Source organism: Mus musculus, chromosome 5, assembly GCF_000001635.26.
Source record: "Mus musculus strain C57BL/6J chromosome 5, GRCm38.p6 C57BL/6J".
Classification (NCBI taxonomy): domain Eukaryota; kingdom Metazoa; phylum Chordata; class Mammalia; order Rodentia; family Muridae; genus Mus; species Mus musculus.
This window is the reverse complement of record NC_000071.6, coordinates 95,456,334-95,473,548: the sequence shown is the minus strand read 5'-3', so window position 1 is coordinate 95,473,548 and position 17,215 is coordinate 95,456,334. Positions and strand designations below refer to the sequence as shown.

Sequence of the window (17,215 nt, the reverse complement as noted above, 5' to 3'; positions counted from 1 at the left end):
CACACAGAAGAGAGTCTTTCTTCTTCCACTTTTGTGTAAATCTCCAGTAGAAGGTGTGGCCCAGATTAAAGGTGTGTACCACCACACCCGAATCTGGAACTTACATTGCCCCAGATGACCTTGAATTTAAAGATCTCCTTGCTTTAGTCTCCTGAGATTCATAGCCACTATGCCCCAAGATCTCCATGTCAAGATCCAAGGCAGAATCCTGTATCTCCCAGCCTCAAGATCAGGATCACAGGTGAGCCTTCCAATTCTGGATTGCAGTTCATTTCAGATATAGTAAAATTGAAAACCAGACATCCACTACAGTGGATATTCTACCTCACACCAGTCAGAATGGCTAAGATCAAAAACTCAGGTGACAGCAAATGCTGATGAGGATGTGGAAAAAGAGGAACACCCCTCCACTCCGGGTGGGATTGCAGACTGGTACAATCATTTTGGAAATAAGTCTCTCTCTGTTCCTCAGGAAATTTGACATAGTCCTACCATAGTATCCAGCTATACCACACATGGGCATATATTCAGAATATGCTCCAACATGTAATAAGGATACATTCTCCACTATGTTCATAGTAGACTTATTTATAATAGCCAGAAGCTGGAAATAACCTTGATGTTCTTCAACAGAGGAATGGATACAAAACATGTGGTACATTTACACAATGGAGTACTACTCAGCCTTTAAAAAGAATGAATTTATGAAATTCCTAGGCAAATGGTTTGACCTGGAGGGCCTTATCCTGAGTGAGGTAACCCAATCACAAAAGAACACACATGGTACGCAATCACTGATTTGATATTAGCCCAAAACCTAGGAATAACCAAGATACAATTCACAGACTACATGAAGCTCAAGAAGAAGAAAAACCAAAGTGTGGGTACTTTGGCCCTTCTTAGATAGGGGAACTAAATATTCACAGGAGCAAATATGGAGACAAAGTATGGGGCAGAGACTAAAAGAAAGTCTACCTAGAAACTGCCCCACCTGGGAATCCATGCCATATACAGTCACCAAACCCAGACACCATTGTGGATGCCAAATAGTGTGAGCTGACAGGAACCTGATATAGCTCTCCTGAGAGGCTCTGCCAGAACCCGAGAAATACAGAGCCAGATGCTCACATCCAACCATTGGGCTAAGCATAGGCTCCCCAATGGAGGAGTTAGGGAAAGGACTGAAGGATCTGAAGGGTTTTACAATCCCATAGGAAGAACAGCAATATCAACCAACAAGAACCCCCAGAGTTCCAAGGGACTAAACTACCAAACCAAGACATGGAGGGACCCATGTCTCTCCACCATATATAGCCAAAGATGGCATTATTGGGCATCAATAGGAGAAGAGGCCCTTGGTCTTCTGAAGGCTCTATGTCCCAGTATAGGGAGAATTCAATGGCAGGGAGGAAAGGGGGTAACATTTGAAATGTAAATAAAGAAAATATCAAGAAAGAAAGAAAGAAAGAAAGAAAGAAAGAAAGAAAGAAAGAAAGAAAGAAAGAGCAAACAAACATGGTTCCCTTCTTTAGATGACATTACTGTTGTTTAAGTAGAATAAAGTATCTAAATTGAAGAATTCTGCAACAAATGCCTTCTGGGATGAGTTAAAATGAACACATGGATGCCAGATGTGCCAGGATTCAAAATCTTGAGTAGGTGGATAAAGTTATCAGCTAAGGTAGTTCACATATGGATATCTAGGTTGGCCTTTTGCCACATCACCTCCAGTAAAGATCTGTGTGACAATTTCCACAGTCTAAGGTGTTTGACTTCAAAAGGGGGAGGCCTCCTGGAACCAGTTGTGAAATTCCTCACAGGAGAAAAATTAATGAGCCGTAGTTCTCGTATCAGTTTTATGTTTTCTATTCCTTTTCCTATATACAAGATGTTCCTAATTGCCCAGGCCAAGATCTTAAGTATTATGGCTACAAAACCATCTCTTGAAATGGAATCACTAAACATGACCTCATCTCTTGGAAAACCAGGACTTCACTTTATAAATCACGTATAAGATAGTAGTGATAAATCTAAACTTTCCCAACAATAATATTATATGTGTCTGCATGTGTGTCATCAGAAGTAGGTTTTGGAATCTTGTTTAAGAAAGTCTTAAATAGAATTAAAACAGTTTATGTTTTGAAGAATTACAGAAGAACAGGAACTAGAGGTTAAATAGTAACTGATCATAAAAACTCATTAGCTTGTTCTTGGAAATTTGCCACTATCCCTAGATGACTTTGTATTTTGATGTATAAAATGATTATTGCACATGATTATGATTATTGTAAATGATTATGTCTGTTCTATTTTGATTCTTCACTGAATACAGCTTTTCAGAGCTGTAACACCTGTTTCTCTATTGATTGAGAGCTACAGAATACACTCAGATTCAAACTACCTCTGTGTTTGTTTCTGTTTGTCACCACCAAATCCTTACCCACCTGACTTTGAGAATCCACATCCCAGGGACTCTCCTACCCAGCTGTAGTGGTCTGTGGCAGCCTGTGGTAGAGAAAAGTCATAAAAACAATATCTATGTCTCTCAGCTCCTTTTATCTTCCTCCACCCATACCGTCTCCCAGTTTGTCAACTTGACAGGCCTTCTTACTTGGAATCTGTCAACCTGCTTTTTGCACTTTCTTTGACTGTTGTGTCAATGTTTTCTATGGTATCTTCTGCACCTGAGATTCTCTCTTCTATCTCTTGTATTCTGTTGGTGATGCCTGATCTCTTTCCTAGGTTTTAAACGCCAGGGTTGTCTCCCTTTGTGATTTCTTTATTGTTTCTATATCCATTTTTAGATCTGGGATGGATTTGTTCATTTCCTTCACCTATTTGATTGTGTTTTCCTGTATTTCTTTAAAGGGTGTATGTTTCCTCTTTAAGGGCTTCTGGCTATTTACCTGTATTCTCCTGTATTTAAGAGAGTTTTTATGTCCTTCTTAAAGTTCTCTATCATCACCATGAGAAGCGATTTTAGATCTGAATCTTGCTCTATCAGATGTGATGGTATATCCAGGACTTGCTATGGAGGGAAAATTGGGTTCTGATGATGCCAAGTAACTTTGGTTTGTGTTGCTTATGTTTTTATAGCCTCCAGCTATCTGATTATCTCTAGTGCTACCTGCCCTTGCTATTTACTGGAGCTTGTTCTTCTTGTGATCCTGGTTGTGTCAGAACTCCTCAGAGTTCAGCTTTCTCTGTGATCCTGTGGTTCTGGGTTCCTGAAGTCCTAGGATCCTGAATTCCTGAGATCCTGTGTATGTCAGAGCTCCTGGAAGTCAAGCTCTCTCTGGAACCATGCGATCATGGTGTGACCAAGCTCCTGGGACCCTGAGGACCTGGGCATGTTAGAGCGTCTGGGAGTGGATTTTTTTCTGGGTATTGTGGGGCTGGCTTCTGAGTTCACACCCAAGGTCTGCTCAGGGCACACTGGCCCAGATTGGAAGAAATCCATGCCACTGGTCAGATGGAGTTCCTGGGTTCCCGGGTCCCACTCGTCTCAGTTACTTCAGGTGTTGGGGCAGATTTTGTGTCCTCCTCTATGATCCCGGGAGTGTTAGCACTTAGAGTGGATCTTCTCTGGGTGTTGTGGGATTGGCTGTGGAGTTCACACCCAAGCTCTGCTCAGGACATTGGCCCAGACTGGAAGGAACTGGTGCCACTGGTCAGGCAGAGCTCTACATTTGACTTTTCAACAGAGACTCTAAAATATAGAAGGGCCTGAACTGAACAGATGTCTTGCATCTTTTATGAGACCACAGATGTCAATGTAGACTACTATCCCTAGCAGAACTCTCTATCACCATAGATGGAAAAGATATTCCAAGTCAAAAGCAAATTTTAAAAATATCTATTCAACAAATCTAGACCTACAGAAAATTTTAGATGAAAAACTTCAGCCCAATGGGTTAACTACAACTTAAAAAACTACAGGGGGGCTAGAGAGATGGCTCAGCAGTTAAGAGCACTGGCTGCTCTTCCAGAGGTTCTGAGTTCAATTTCCATCAACCACTTGGTAGTTCACAATGATCTATAAGGGGCTCTTATGCCCTCTTCTGGCATGTCGGTGCATATGCAACAGAGCACTCATACATAAAAAAAAAAAATAATAAAAAATACAATAAAATCATCCATTTCATGTAGATTAAAAAAAAACACAGACAATAATTCCATTACAGAATAACCAAAATAAGGGAAGTACACACAATCACAACCTCTAACACACCAGAGAGAGAGAGAGAGAGAGAGAGAGAGAGAGAGAAAGTAAGTTGATTGCTGAACTTTACCAGGTCCAAGGGGGGCAAGTTCTTCATACTTCCTGCTTCTCAAAAATTTATATCATACTGGTCAGAAGACTTAAGTTGGATAATCCAATTTTATATAGAAAATTTGGGTAGTTCTCCATGTAGACTGCTGTCTGTTTTTTTTTTTCAATAATTTTAGAAGTTGCTTATTGTGCAAGCACACTAAAGTTATGTTCCTTATCAAATCTCTAATGAGGTGGAGCACTAGATGCTTTTAATCTCACAATTAACCTGAAGATATTTTAGATTAAGCAAAATGCTTTAAAAAGATAGTTTTAGGTCTAGGTAGATTTTTTTTTCAGGATGACAACTGCAAGCTATGATAGAAAATGACTTAAGTACAGGACTCTGAACTCAATGAGAGAGGATAGATAGTACAGTACATTCTCCAAAGCTGGCTAATACAAATGGAGTGGATATTATGACTAATTCTTACCTGATAAGTTTTCATAACTTTTTCATCATTGTTCTTATTGTATAGTTTGTTATATGGATAAAGCCTTTTTTTGGACTAAAGGTGGGAGATTTTGGAGGAGGATCTTGTGCGTTGTGTACTCAGATGATGATTTCTGTATCCTGAGAACTGGGTACAGTCTAGGCACAGGCATTGTCAAGAGTATTTAACCGTCTCCTGTGTCTTTCTTTGTGATGTAAAAATGCTCCCCAATTATCCCTGGTTGGTTAATGAAAAGCTGAATTGATGAAAAGACTTGCCTTGGTCATGCTATCTCTTCAAAGCAATGGAAACCCTAAGATAATGACATTTAAAATGTTTATGTTTGGGCCACAGAGATGACTTGGAGGTTAAGAGCATTGTTTGCTCTACCAGAGGTCCTGTGTTCAGTTCCCCACAACCATATGGTGGCTTACAACCATCTATAATGAGATCTGGTGCCCTCTTCTGCCCTGCAGGATACATGCAGACAGAATGCTGTACATATTATAAATAAATAATTCTAAAAAAAAGTTTAAGTTTTCTATTACTCCTAATAGTAACATCTGAGGTCTCTGTGGTAATACTAACTACAGGGTGGAACTGACTGATGCCTCTATGCCAGGAGATTCTCCACAAACAGTGGACAATTTCAGTTGACAGCTGTGTTCTACCTAACCAGGGTTGCCACTAAACAGATAATTACACCCAATAAATAATTATACATCAACAAAACCAACACACACACACACACGCAATCACCACCATCAAAATATCAGGAATTAATATTCACTGGTGATTAATGTCTCTCAACATCAATGGACTCAATTTACTTTTTAAAAGGTGGGGCTTAACCGAGTAGATACATAAACAGGATTCATTTTTCTGTGGCATATAAGAAATAGAGCCCAGCAACAATGATAGACATGACTTCAGTAAAGGCCTGGAAAAAGATTTTTGAGCAAACGGACCCAAGAAAGAAGCTGGAATAGTTTTGTAACATCTAATAAGACTTTTAACCAACATTAATCAAAAGGGATGAGGAAGAATATTTAATACTCTTCAAGGAAAAATCTACCAAGATGATGTTTCAATTTTCAACATTTGTCAAGATGCAAGGGGATCCACATTCATAAATAATACATTACGAAAGCTTAAATCACACAACAAACCTCTTGTAGACTTCAACACCCCACTCTCACCAATGGACCCACATAGAAACTAAACAGAAGTAATGTAATTGATCTTATGAATCAAACAGACCTAACAGACCTGAAGAACATTTCATCCAAATGCAATAGAATATATCTACTTCTCAGCATCTCATAATTCCTATTCCAAAACTGATCATGAATTGGGTTATAGAGCAAGCTTCAACAGATAAGAGTGAAATAACACCTTGTATCCGGACCACAATGGATTAAAGCTGGGCAATGATAGAAATAATGAAGCTTACAAACTCATGGAAAGCCTACAAACTCATGGAAACTCAACAACAACCCATTAAATTGTCCTGAGTCAGGGAAGAAATAATGAGATTAAAGATTTTTTATAATTCAATGAATATGAAGGCAGGACATACTTATGGGACCCAATGAAAGCAGTACTAAACAGTACTGAGAGGAAATTTTGTTGCACTAAGTGCCTTCATAAAAAAATTGGAGAGTTCTCATGCTATCAATTTAAAGTACATTTGCAAGTTCTATTAAAAAAGAATCAAACACAACTAAGAAGAGTAGACAGCAGGAAATAATCAAATTCAGGGCTGAAATCAATCAATTAGAATCAAAGAGAATACAAAGAATCAATGAAACCAAGAGCTTGTTCATTGTGAAATTCAACAATATAGACAACCCCTTAGCCAAATTAAAAGTCAGAGAGACAGTACCCAAATTAACAAAATCAGAAATGCAAAGGGAGACATAACATTTGATACTTAGGAAATCTAAAGAATCATTATTTCTTACCTCAAAAACCTGTATTCCACAAAATTGGAAAATCTAAATGAAATGGATGATTTTCTAGACAGACAAAAACTTACAAAATTAAATCAAGGTCAGGTAAATGATCTAGTCCTATAAAAATTTGATGGGTTGTACATGCACTATTAGAAGGTGTGGCCCTGTTGGAGTAGGTATGGCCTTATTGGAGTAGGTGTATCATTGTGGGATTAAAGACCCTCATCCTACCATCCTGCAAGCTAGTCTTCCACTTGCAGCCTTCATATAAAGACGTAAAATTCTCAGCTCTGCCTGGATGCTGCCATGCTCCTGCCTTGATGACAATGGTTTGAACTTCTGAATCTCTATACCAACCTCAACCAAAACTTGGCCAGGGGCAGATGGTTTTTAGTGCATAATTTTACCAGACTTTCCAAGAGCAGATAATATCATTACTTGTGTTCCCTTTCCCCAGCCTTGAGCAGGATAAACAGATCTTGAGTGCTTGCCACAATGGGTTTTACAACCTAGGTGGACTTGTCTGCACCTGAAATTTCCTACAGGAACTTAGAGGAATAGACTGACTTCTGTGCTTTCTTTGCAACATAATCCAGCTGAAAGAAAAAATGGGGTCTGTGGGCTTTCCCTGTATAAACAAAATGCTGAATATTTAACTTGGAGCCTTGATCATAAACTTTATCTTCCCTTCATCCTTCTCTTGCATTCCATCCTTTATCATTTCCAGGCAACCCAGTTCTTCCATGGCAACTGGACAGCTACAAATACCCCTCAAGCTATTCCACAATGTAGAAACAGAATGAACATTGCCAAACCTAATCTATGAAGGAAGAGTCATCCTGATACCTAAACAACACAAAGCCTCAACAAACAAAGAAAATTTCAGACACCTTTCCCTTATGAACACTGATGCAAAAATACTCGATATGATATTAGCAAACAGAACCCAAGAAGACATCAAAGTCACAATCCACTAAGATAAAGTAGGCTTCATACCAAGGAAGCAGGGTTGGGTTAAAATACAAAAATGCAGCCAGGCATGGTGGCACACACCTTTAGTCCTAGCACTTGGGAGGCAGAGGCAGGAGATTTTCTGTGTTCGAGGCCAACCTGGTCTACAGAGTGAGTTCCAGGGCTACATGAGAAACACTGTCTTGACGCCCCCCCCAAAAAATGCATGAATGTAATCTACCATATAAACACACCAAGGGAAAAATTATATGCTATTGAGAAAGACTTTGACAAAATCCAACATTTTATATTGAAAGACTTGGAGAGATCAGGGATACAAGGCATAGAAAAAAAGGATATAAATTGGAAAAGTGGAAGCCAAAGTATTGCTATTCACAGATTATATGATAACATATGTTTATGAGTCCAAATATTTTTTCAGAGAAATCTGATAGCTGATAAACATCTTTAGTAATGTGGCTGGATAGAAAACTAATTTAAAAAATCAGTATCCTGCCTTTATACAAATGATAAATGGGCTGAAAAAGGAATTAGGCAAACAATGCCCTTCACAACAATCACAAATAATATATCTTTGTATAACCAAGCAAGTGAAAGACCTGTATGACAAGAACTCAAGTCCTTGAAGAAAGAAAATGAGGAAGACATCAGAACGTGGAAAGATCTTCCAGGCTCACAGATTGGTATCAATGTCTAACTCATTGGGTACCAAGGGTAGAGTTGCATTAATCAGTACACAGGGGATGCATAGTAACAGTGTGCCAATGCATAGTTTATTGAGCATTCAATCATCTTTATAGGCAAGCAGAATAAAGTTTTCCTACAGCTTCTAATTCTCAACAGCTTCCATATTCCAAGCAATAACTTATCTAGGTTCATGGTGACCCAAACCTCCTTGCTGAGTCAGAAGTCTCTCAGCAGCCCACCTCTTTTAAGTGTTGCTTAGTTTAATTAAAAACAAAGTACATTTCTAATGAGATAATAATGGCCATGAAGGCTATTTCCTCAGGCACACAGCTAAATTGACTGAACATCAGGGTGCTCTGCTGAGAAAGAATGTCTTTCCCATGTTCCAGTATGCTGAGATTTACAGAAATCCTTAAGTCACCTTGCAGATAGCAGGCTGGGAGTCATACCATTTTTCTACAGATCAGTAGGATTAACATAGTGAAAATGGCTACCTTATCAAAAGCAATCTACAGATTCAATGCAATTCCCATCAAACTCCAACACAATTATTTACAGACCTTGAAAGAGCATTTCTCAATTTCATATGAATAAACAAAAAACTTAAGATAGTTAAAACAATCCTGAACAATAAAAAAAAAAACTTCTGGAGTTATCACCATCCCTTACTTCAAGTGGTACTACAGAGCAGTAGTAATATAAACTGCATGGTGGTATTGAGACAAACAGGTTGATCAGTGGAAGTGAATTGATTATCCACACACCCATGGTCCCTTGATTTTTGACAAAGCCAAAACCAGACAATGGAAAAAAGGATCTTTAACAAATGGTACTTGTCTAACTCAATGCCTGCATGTAGAAGAATGTAAATAGATCCATATTTATCACCCTGCAAAATACTCAGTCCAAGTGGGTCAAAGTTTTAGTATGTTGCTTCTCTGAATCCCAGTGTCCTCCACTTGATGCTACATGGGTCATGTTACATATAAAGAGAGATCTATTGAAATTACACCCAACTTCTCAAAAGAGACTTTATATCCAGAAGGTCCTTGGCAAATGTCTTACAGCAGAAACTGCGAATGGCTGGCCCAGACAAATATACCCAGGTAAAACTTTGCATCACTGTCGATGGTGAAAACAAGACTTTCCATGAGAAAACAAAATTTAAACAATATTTATCTCGAAATACAGCCCTACAGAAGATACTAGAAGGAACACTCCAACCCAAATACAGTAATTCCACACCAGCAAAACCAAAAGCATGGGAACACACACACACACACACACACACACACACGCACAAACACCCATCACCAACATCAAAATAGGAATTACCAATCATTAGTCATCAATATCTCTCAACATCAAGGACTCAATTTTCAAGTAAAAAGACACAGACAGAATGGATGTGAAAAGAACATCCTGCATTCTACTCCATATAATAAACAGACTTCAACAACAAAGATAGACATTACCTTAGAATAAAGGTCTCGAAAAAGATTTTTCCAAGCAAACAAACCAAAAAAAGCAAGTTAGTGTAGCCATCTTGATATTTTTACAGATTTTCAATGAAAATTATTGTAGGACACTTCATAGTAAAAAAAAAATCCATTAAGAGAATGTTTCAAGTATGATCATTTATGCTCCAAATGCAAAGCACACACAAACATAAAACAAACTTTTCTAAAGTTAAATTCAAACCTGGAATATCACACATTAATAGTGTGATACATCAATACCCCACTTTCACTAAAAGACAAGTCATTGAGACAAACAGTAAACAGAGAAATAATGAAAGAGATGTATGTTTCAAGTGGACATAACAGATATCTACAGACCCTTTCACCCAATTACAAAGGAAATGCCTTCTGCTCAGCACCTCATGGAACATTCACCAAATTAAATATGTAATTGGTTACAGGGAAAACCTAAAAAGATATAAGAAAGTTGAAATAAATCCCTGTGTCTTATCAATTACTATAACAATAGAAACAACAGAAAACTAACAACCTCATACGAGCTGAACAACTCTCTACTCAATGATCACTGGATCAAAGAAGAACTAAATTAAAATCTTTTGATAATTCAGTAAAAATGAAGGCTGAACATATCGAAACTTATGGGACACAGAGAATACAGTTCTCAGAGGTAAATTCATAACACTAAATATCTTTATAAAGAATTAGATTTCTCATACTAGCAATTTAATACTACACCTGAAAGCCCTAGAAAGAAAAGAAGCAAAGACATCCAATAGTTGTAGACAATAGAGGTGAAACCAATCAATTAGAAACAAAAAGAACAGTACAAAGAATCAAGCAAACAAGTTGGTTTTTTGAGAAGACCAACAAGACAGACAAATCTTTAGTCAAACTAACAAAAGGCAGAGAGACACTACCCAAATTAACAAAATCAGAAATGAAAATAATGACAACAGGCACCAAAGAAATCATTAGGTTTTACTTCAAGAACTTGTACTCCTTAAAACTGGAAAATCTAAATGAAATGGATGATTTTCAAGGCAAATGCAACTTACAAAAGTTAAAACTCAATGTCAAGTTAACTGTCTAGTCCTATAACCCCTAGGGATATAGTAGTAGTCATTAAAAATCACTCATCCAAAAAATTCTTAGGGTCAGATGGCTTTAGTGCAGAACTTTACCATACTTCCAAAGAAGAGCTTATGCCAATAATCCTCAAATTATTCCATATAATACAAACAAAAGGAACACTGACAAACTCATTCTAAGACCAGAGTCTCCCTGCTGCCTAACTTATATAAAGCCTCAACATAAAGGAGAACTTCAGATTAACATCCCTTATGAACATTTATACAAAAATACTCAATAAAATATAGGAAACTGAATCCAAGAACACATCAAAGACATAATTCACCATAATCAAATAGGCTTCATCCCAGGGATGCAAGGAGAGTTCAACATATGAAAATCCACCAATGTATTTCACCATAAATACAAACTTAAAAATATCACAGGACCATCTATATCACTATATGATAAGAAAGCCTTTGACAAAAACAGCCTATTATGTTAAAAGTCTTAAGGTTATCAGGATACATGTTGGATATGTAAACATAATAGAAGCAACATACAACAAACCAATAGGCAACATCAAATTAAAAAGAGAAACCTAAAGCAATCTCAGTAAAACCAGCAACAAGTCTTCCCACTCTCTCCCTATCTACTCAACTCAGTACTTGAAATTCTAGCTAGAGCAAAAACTAAAGGATTTCAAGGGGACAAAAATTGGAAACGAAGAAAAAGAATCACTAGTCACAGATCATATGATAGTATAGATAAGAGATCTCCAAAATTCTATCAGAGAATTCCTACAGCTGATAAACACCTTCAGCAAAATGGCTAGATAACAAAACTCACTGTAAAAAAAATAACCCTTTTTTAGACAAATGATAAACTGACTTAGAAAGAAATTATAGAAACATTACCCTTTATAATACTTACAAAATATCTTGGTGTAACTCTACTCAAGCAAGTGTAAGACACCAATGACAAGAACTTCAAGTTTTTGAAGAAAGAAAATTGAAAGAAATTGGATAAAGAAATTGAGGAAGATATCAGAACATGGAAAAATCTCCACATACATCGATTCATGGCCTCAATCTAGTGAAAATAGCTGTAATACCAAAAGCAATCTACAGATTCAATGCAATTCCTGTCAAAATCCCAACACAATTATTTACAGACACGGAAAGAACTATTATAATCTTCATATGGAAAAATAAACAAGATAATTAAAACAATCCTGTATAATAAAAGTTCTGGAGTCATCACCATCTCTGACTTCAAGTGGTTCTAGAGAGTAATAGTAATAAACCTTGAATCATTGGTACAAGACAGAGAGGTTGAACCAAATTGAGGACCCAGAAATAAACCACTACAATTATTGACATTGGTTTTTGACAAAGAAGGCAAAACCATACAACAAAAAAGAAAAGATCTTCAACAAATGGTGCTGTTCTAACTGGATGTCTGCATGTAGAAGAATTCAAATAGGTCCATATCTATCACCCTACAGAACACTCCAGTCCAAGCGGACCAAAAACCTCAATCTAAACCTAGATACATTAAATATAATTAAAAAGTGGGTAATAGCTTTGAATCCATTAGTACAGGAGACATCTTCCTGAAAGATCCAACATCTCAGTCACTAAGATCAAAAAGTAATAAATGGAACCTCATGAAACTAAAACATCTCCTGTATGGAAAAGGAGATTTTGTCAAGGACAGTGGTCAAAAGGATAAAACAGTAGCCTAGAGATTGGAAAAAGATCTCCACCAACCTTCCATCTGAAAGAGGGCTGATATCCAAAGTACCTAAAGAACTAAAAAAAGTAGACACTAACAAACCAAATAGCCTAAATTTTAAAAATGGGGTACATAGTTAAATAGAATTTTCAACAGAGGAATATTTAATGGCCAAGAAGCACTTACAGAAATGCTCAACATCCTTAGTCATCAGGGAAATCCAAATCAAAATGACTCTGGGATTTCATTTTACACCCTTTAGAAGGGCAACAGTTCATGCTAGCTAGAGTGTGGAGCATGGGGAACACTCTCTTCCTTTGCTGATAGGAGTGCAAACTTGTACAACCAGTCTGAAAATAAATTCAGTGCTTTTGCAAATAATTGGAAATAATTATCTCTGAAATGCTTATACCACTCCTAGCCATATACTCAAAAGATGCTGCATCATACCACAAGAATAGTGTTTTAACTATGTGCACAGTTTTATTGGAAACAGCCAGAAACTTGAAACAACCCAAATGCCCCTCAACTGAAGAATGGAAAATGAATATATGGTACATTTACACAACAGAATACTACTCAGCTGTTAAAAACAATGACATCATGAAACTTGCAGGCTAAACCCAGACTCAGAAAGACAAATGTGGCATGTACTCAGGAGTTTATTGTAACCATAAAGTACAGGATAAAAGAAGAAAGGCCCAGTAGAAGATATTTGAATCTAACTAAGAACATAAATAAAGTACACTTTAGGAGTAGATGGATGGAGGGAACTATATGTAAGGGAAATTCTGGACAGTAACCAGAGTCGTCACATATGGTGAAGATGAAGCGAGAGAGAAGTGGAATCTGTGACTGCGGAGAATATCTGAGATGAGCTAGATAAGTAGGACAATGGAAACTCCCTGGAATCTATGAGAGTGACCCTAGCTATGACTTCTTGCAATAGGACCTATGGAACATGAACCAGTCACTTCTTGTAATTAGGCAAGTCTTCTGATGGAGACAACAACTCACCCACAAACTTTTGACACACAAATTTTCCTGCTTATAAATATGCATGGATAAAGAAGCAGCAGAAATTGCGGGAATGTCTAATGAATGACTGGCCCAATGTGAGACCCATGCCATGAGAGAAACACCACCCCTGATGTTATAGTAACAATAGTGTGGATATTTACAGACAGGAGCCTAGCATACATGCCATCTGAGAGGCTTCATCCAGCACCTCATAGAAACAGATGCAGAGACCCACTGCAAAACATTAGGCAGAGCTGGAAGAATCTGTGGAAGAGGGGGAGGTAAGATTGAAGAATCAGATAAGCCAAGGATACAAGAAAACCTACAAATTCAACCAACCTTGCCCCATAGGGGCTCACTGAGACTGAATTACCAACCGGAATGCATCCATAGGATAGAAATAGGCTCCCTACACAGATGTAACAGATGTGCACCTTGTTCTTTCCATTGGATCCCTAATAGCAGGGCCAGGGGCTAACTGCCTTTGGATCCCTTTCCCCTAACTTGGCTGCCTTTTCTTGCCTTAATAGAAAAGGATGCAACTAGTCCACTGAAACTTGATATACCAAGGCAAATCCATTGGAGGCCTCCACTTCTCTGGGGAGAAATGAAGGGGAGTAGAGGGAAGGGAGGTGAGAGGGAGTGACTGGGAAGACAGGGAGGGAAAGCTGCATTCTGGATGTAAAATAAATAAATTAATACATTAATGGAAATCATCTAGTCTCTTTTCTCCTATTGGGTTCCCTTGTACAGCCTTGGGGCCTTTGTCTTGCCTTGTTTTGTTGTCTCTGGCTTTCATCCCTTTGAAACCTGCTTTTTTTCTGAAGAGAAAACAAAGGGGGATAGGATCTGGGGAGGGAGGTATATGTTGACAGGGAGTTGGGAGGAGTAGAAGAGGAAAATGTGCTTTAGATGTGTCATATATATTAGAGAAGAATATTCTAAAAAAAAATCCATTCCCTTTTAAAATACAAAAATCTCCTTTTAAAATTCAAAGTCTCTCAAGTTTGGGCTCCTGTGAAAATCAAATGTCAAAAAAGGAGAGAACCAGGGCACAGTCACAATCAAATTAGAGCCAACCTCAATGGCAAGAGTATAATGTACTCAATGTCCAATGTCTGGGTACTACCCTGTCTCTTCTCGGTTCCTTCAAAGGGCTTGGATCACTTCTCCACTCTGTCCTGTATAGCACACAGAGCTTGTTTTCTAGGCTCAGGCTGGCTCCATTCCATATCTGCTGTTCTTGTTACTCATGCCTAGGTACTGCATCTCCAAATGCTGGGGTCTCTCAACTGGGTAGCACTTTTACCCATAGCCTTCCTAGACCCCAAGACTCCAAGACTCCAGCACTGCTTTCCAGTGCCAAGCTTCACCTGTTCTCCCGTAACTTCAAAACCAGCACCACCAGGGTGATTCTTTCACTACCGAGTTCACCTGTCAACCTTGGAATAAAGCTTCTTTGGATTCTGAGAGAACACTTTCCAGATGACCTCACCTCAATAATGCTGGTCTGTTATCTCAGCTGATTCTTCAGCCCCAGCTGACCTGTTGATATTTCAGGAAATCAAAGGTTTCACTTTACTTGTTCTGGTGACTTGTTAATCAAGAGCTGATTCTTAAGCTAAAATCTGAACTATGAAGACTTAACTCAAATGACTCAGTAGCGTCTTGGCTTCCCTCTGAAACATCACAAGCCATGCCTCCATCATCTGTACTGCTCTCAATGCTCTTACCTCCCAACATCCTACAGAACATCTAACTGAGATCTCCTCACTCAATGGATTTTCTAGTCCAAATTTCCAAAGTCCTTCCACAATCCTCCCTAAAACATGACCAGGTGTGTCAAAACAACAGCCCACTCTGCCAGTACCAGGTTATGTCTTTGGGATTGTTTGCTGTGATGAACCAGGTCCATGAGCCCAGGGGTGGAACTACCCACAATGGGCTGTGCCCTTCCCCATTAATCACTAATTAAGAAAATGCTCCACAGGCTTGCCTATAGCACAGTCTTATGGAGGCGTATTCCCTCCTCTCAGATGACTCTAGCCACTGTCAGGTTGTCCAAAACACATACACATCTCTCTCTCTCTCTCTCTCTCTCTCTCTCTCTCTCTCTCTCTCTCTCTCTCTCTCTCTCTCTCTCCGTACACACACACACACACACACTTAAACACTTACACACAATCACACACAAATTCCAACCCAACAGAATTTTCTCTTATTGGCAACAGAGGAAAACCCCTCTTCAAGATATTTAATGTATTTTTCTATAAATTTCTCTTATCCATGAGAATTTCACTTTTCTCTAATGAGTCTATGTTTCCTGAATGCTGACAAAAAGTAATTGAAATAAAAGTTTAAATGTAGATACTAGACATGTAGTGAGTTTCAGGAAGGCTTGTCTAGCATGCTTTGAGCACTCTTCATCACCACACGCTGTTAAGAGGATACGGTGCTTGGATTTGTGTCCCACCACTTAGGAGGTAGAGGCAGAAAGTCTCTGCTGCTCAAACTAATCTAAGATACATATATATTTCTGGGGTAGCCTGGAGACCATGTTTCAGCTTAGCAAAAACTAACTAAGTAATCAAACTAGCCAGAAACACTAAAATGAAACAGAAGATTCTTGAGTAACAACAGCCTGTAATGTGAGCCCCTGGGAGCTGAGGCTGGATTTGGTGGCACATGCCAATGACTCAAGTATTCAGGAGACAGGGACAGGAGGATTTCAGGTTCCAACCACTCTTAGCTACATGGTCTGTTCCAGGCCAATCTGGGCAACATAGCAAAATGCTGTCTCAAAAATTAAAAGACTTACAAATTATCAAAGAAAACACTCAGTTAAAGCTAAAACTGAATTTGGGTTTGAAACAAATCTCTAATCTGCAAATCTTGGGTCAGAAATTACAGTGCTTTGTGCCACCTAATGTCCTCAGCATGGAGTGGCAGGGTGGGCTGCAGAATGCAGGTGTTTAACTTACCTGAGGTGACAGTGTTCCTACTGCAAGCAAGGACAGGCTGAAGTTTTAGGTTCTACAACTCTGAAAGTTTTCCTGACTCCTCTGGAGCAAAAAGCCACTTTCCTCCTCACTTGTCCTCTTTGCCACCACAGATCCACCCACAAGCTACAATTTGATTCGATGGGAAGGGGTAAATCTCAGAGAACCCCACCTCTAGTTCAAAAATTGCAGTTAACTAAGGGCTGCTGAGTGAGGGGGTAATTATTACAAAAACCTGAGCCTCCTAATTGCTGTGCAGTTCCAGGTGGTTGGACTTGAAAACACATATACACAGTAAAGAGTAAATAAGACTCAGCAGGTTGTAGTTATATATATTAGGCATCTATACACACACCCATAAGTTCATGTGTGTATGTGTAATTGTGTATGTGTATTGTTACTGGAAGTGATCCCATAATGTCTCACAATGCAATGCTCAGGTTCTTTGTGTCATGAACAAAGAGTTAACATTGACACATCAATCCAGGGGAGAAGTGGAGTTCCTCTTGTTGATAAGAAAACAATAAGAACAACCAACCCCCCCCCAAAA

General features: G+C 38.5%; 1 protein-coding gene across 1 annotated transcript in view; it reads right to left on the bottom strand.

Annotated features, from left to right (window-relative positions):
- The window catches only part of Pramel48 (PRAME like 48), a 28,784-nt gene extending 12,041 nt beyond the window's left edge, over positions 1-16,743 (bottom strand). The window contains exon 1 of the mRNA NM_177187.4: positions 16,648-16,743. The gene's annotated coding sequence lies outside the window, so the exon portion shown is untranslated. The remainder of the gene's footprint in view (positions 1-16,647) is intronic.
- Positions 16,744-17,215: the final 472 nt, after the last annotated feature.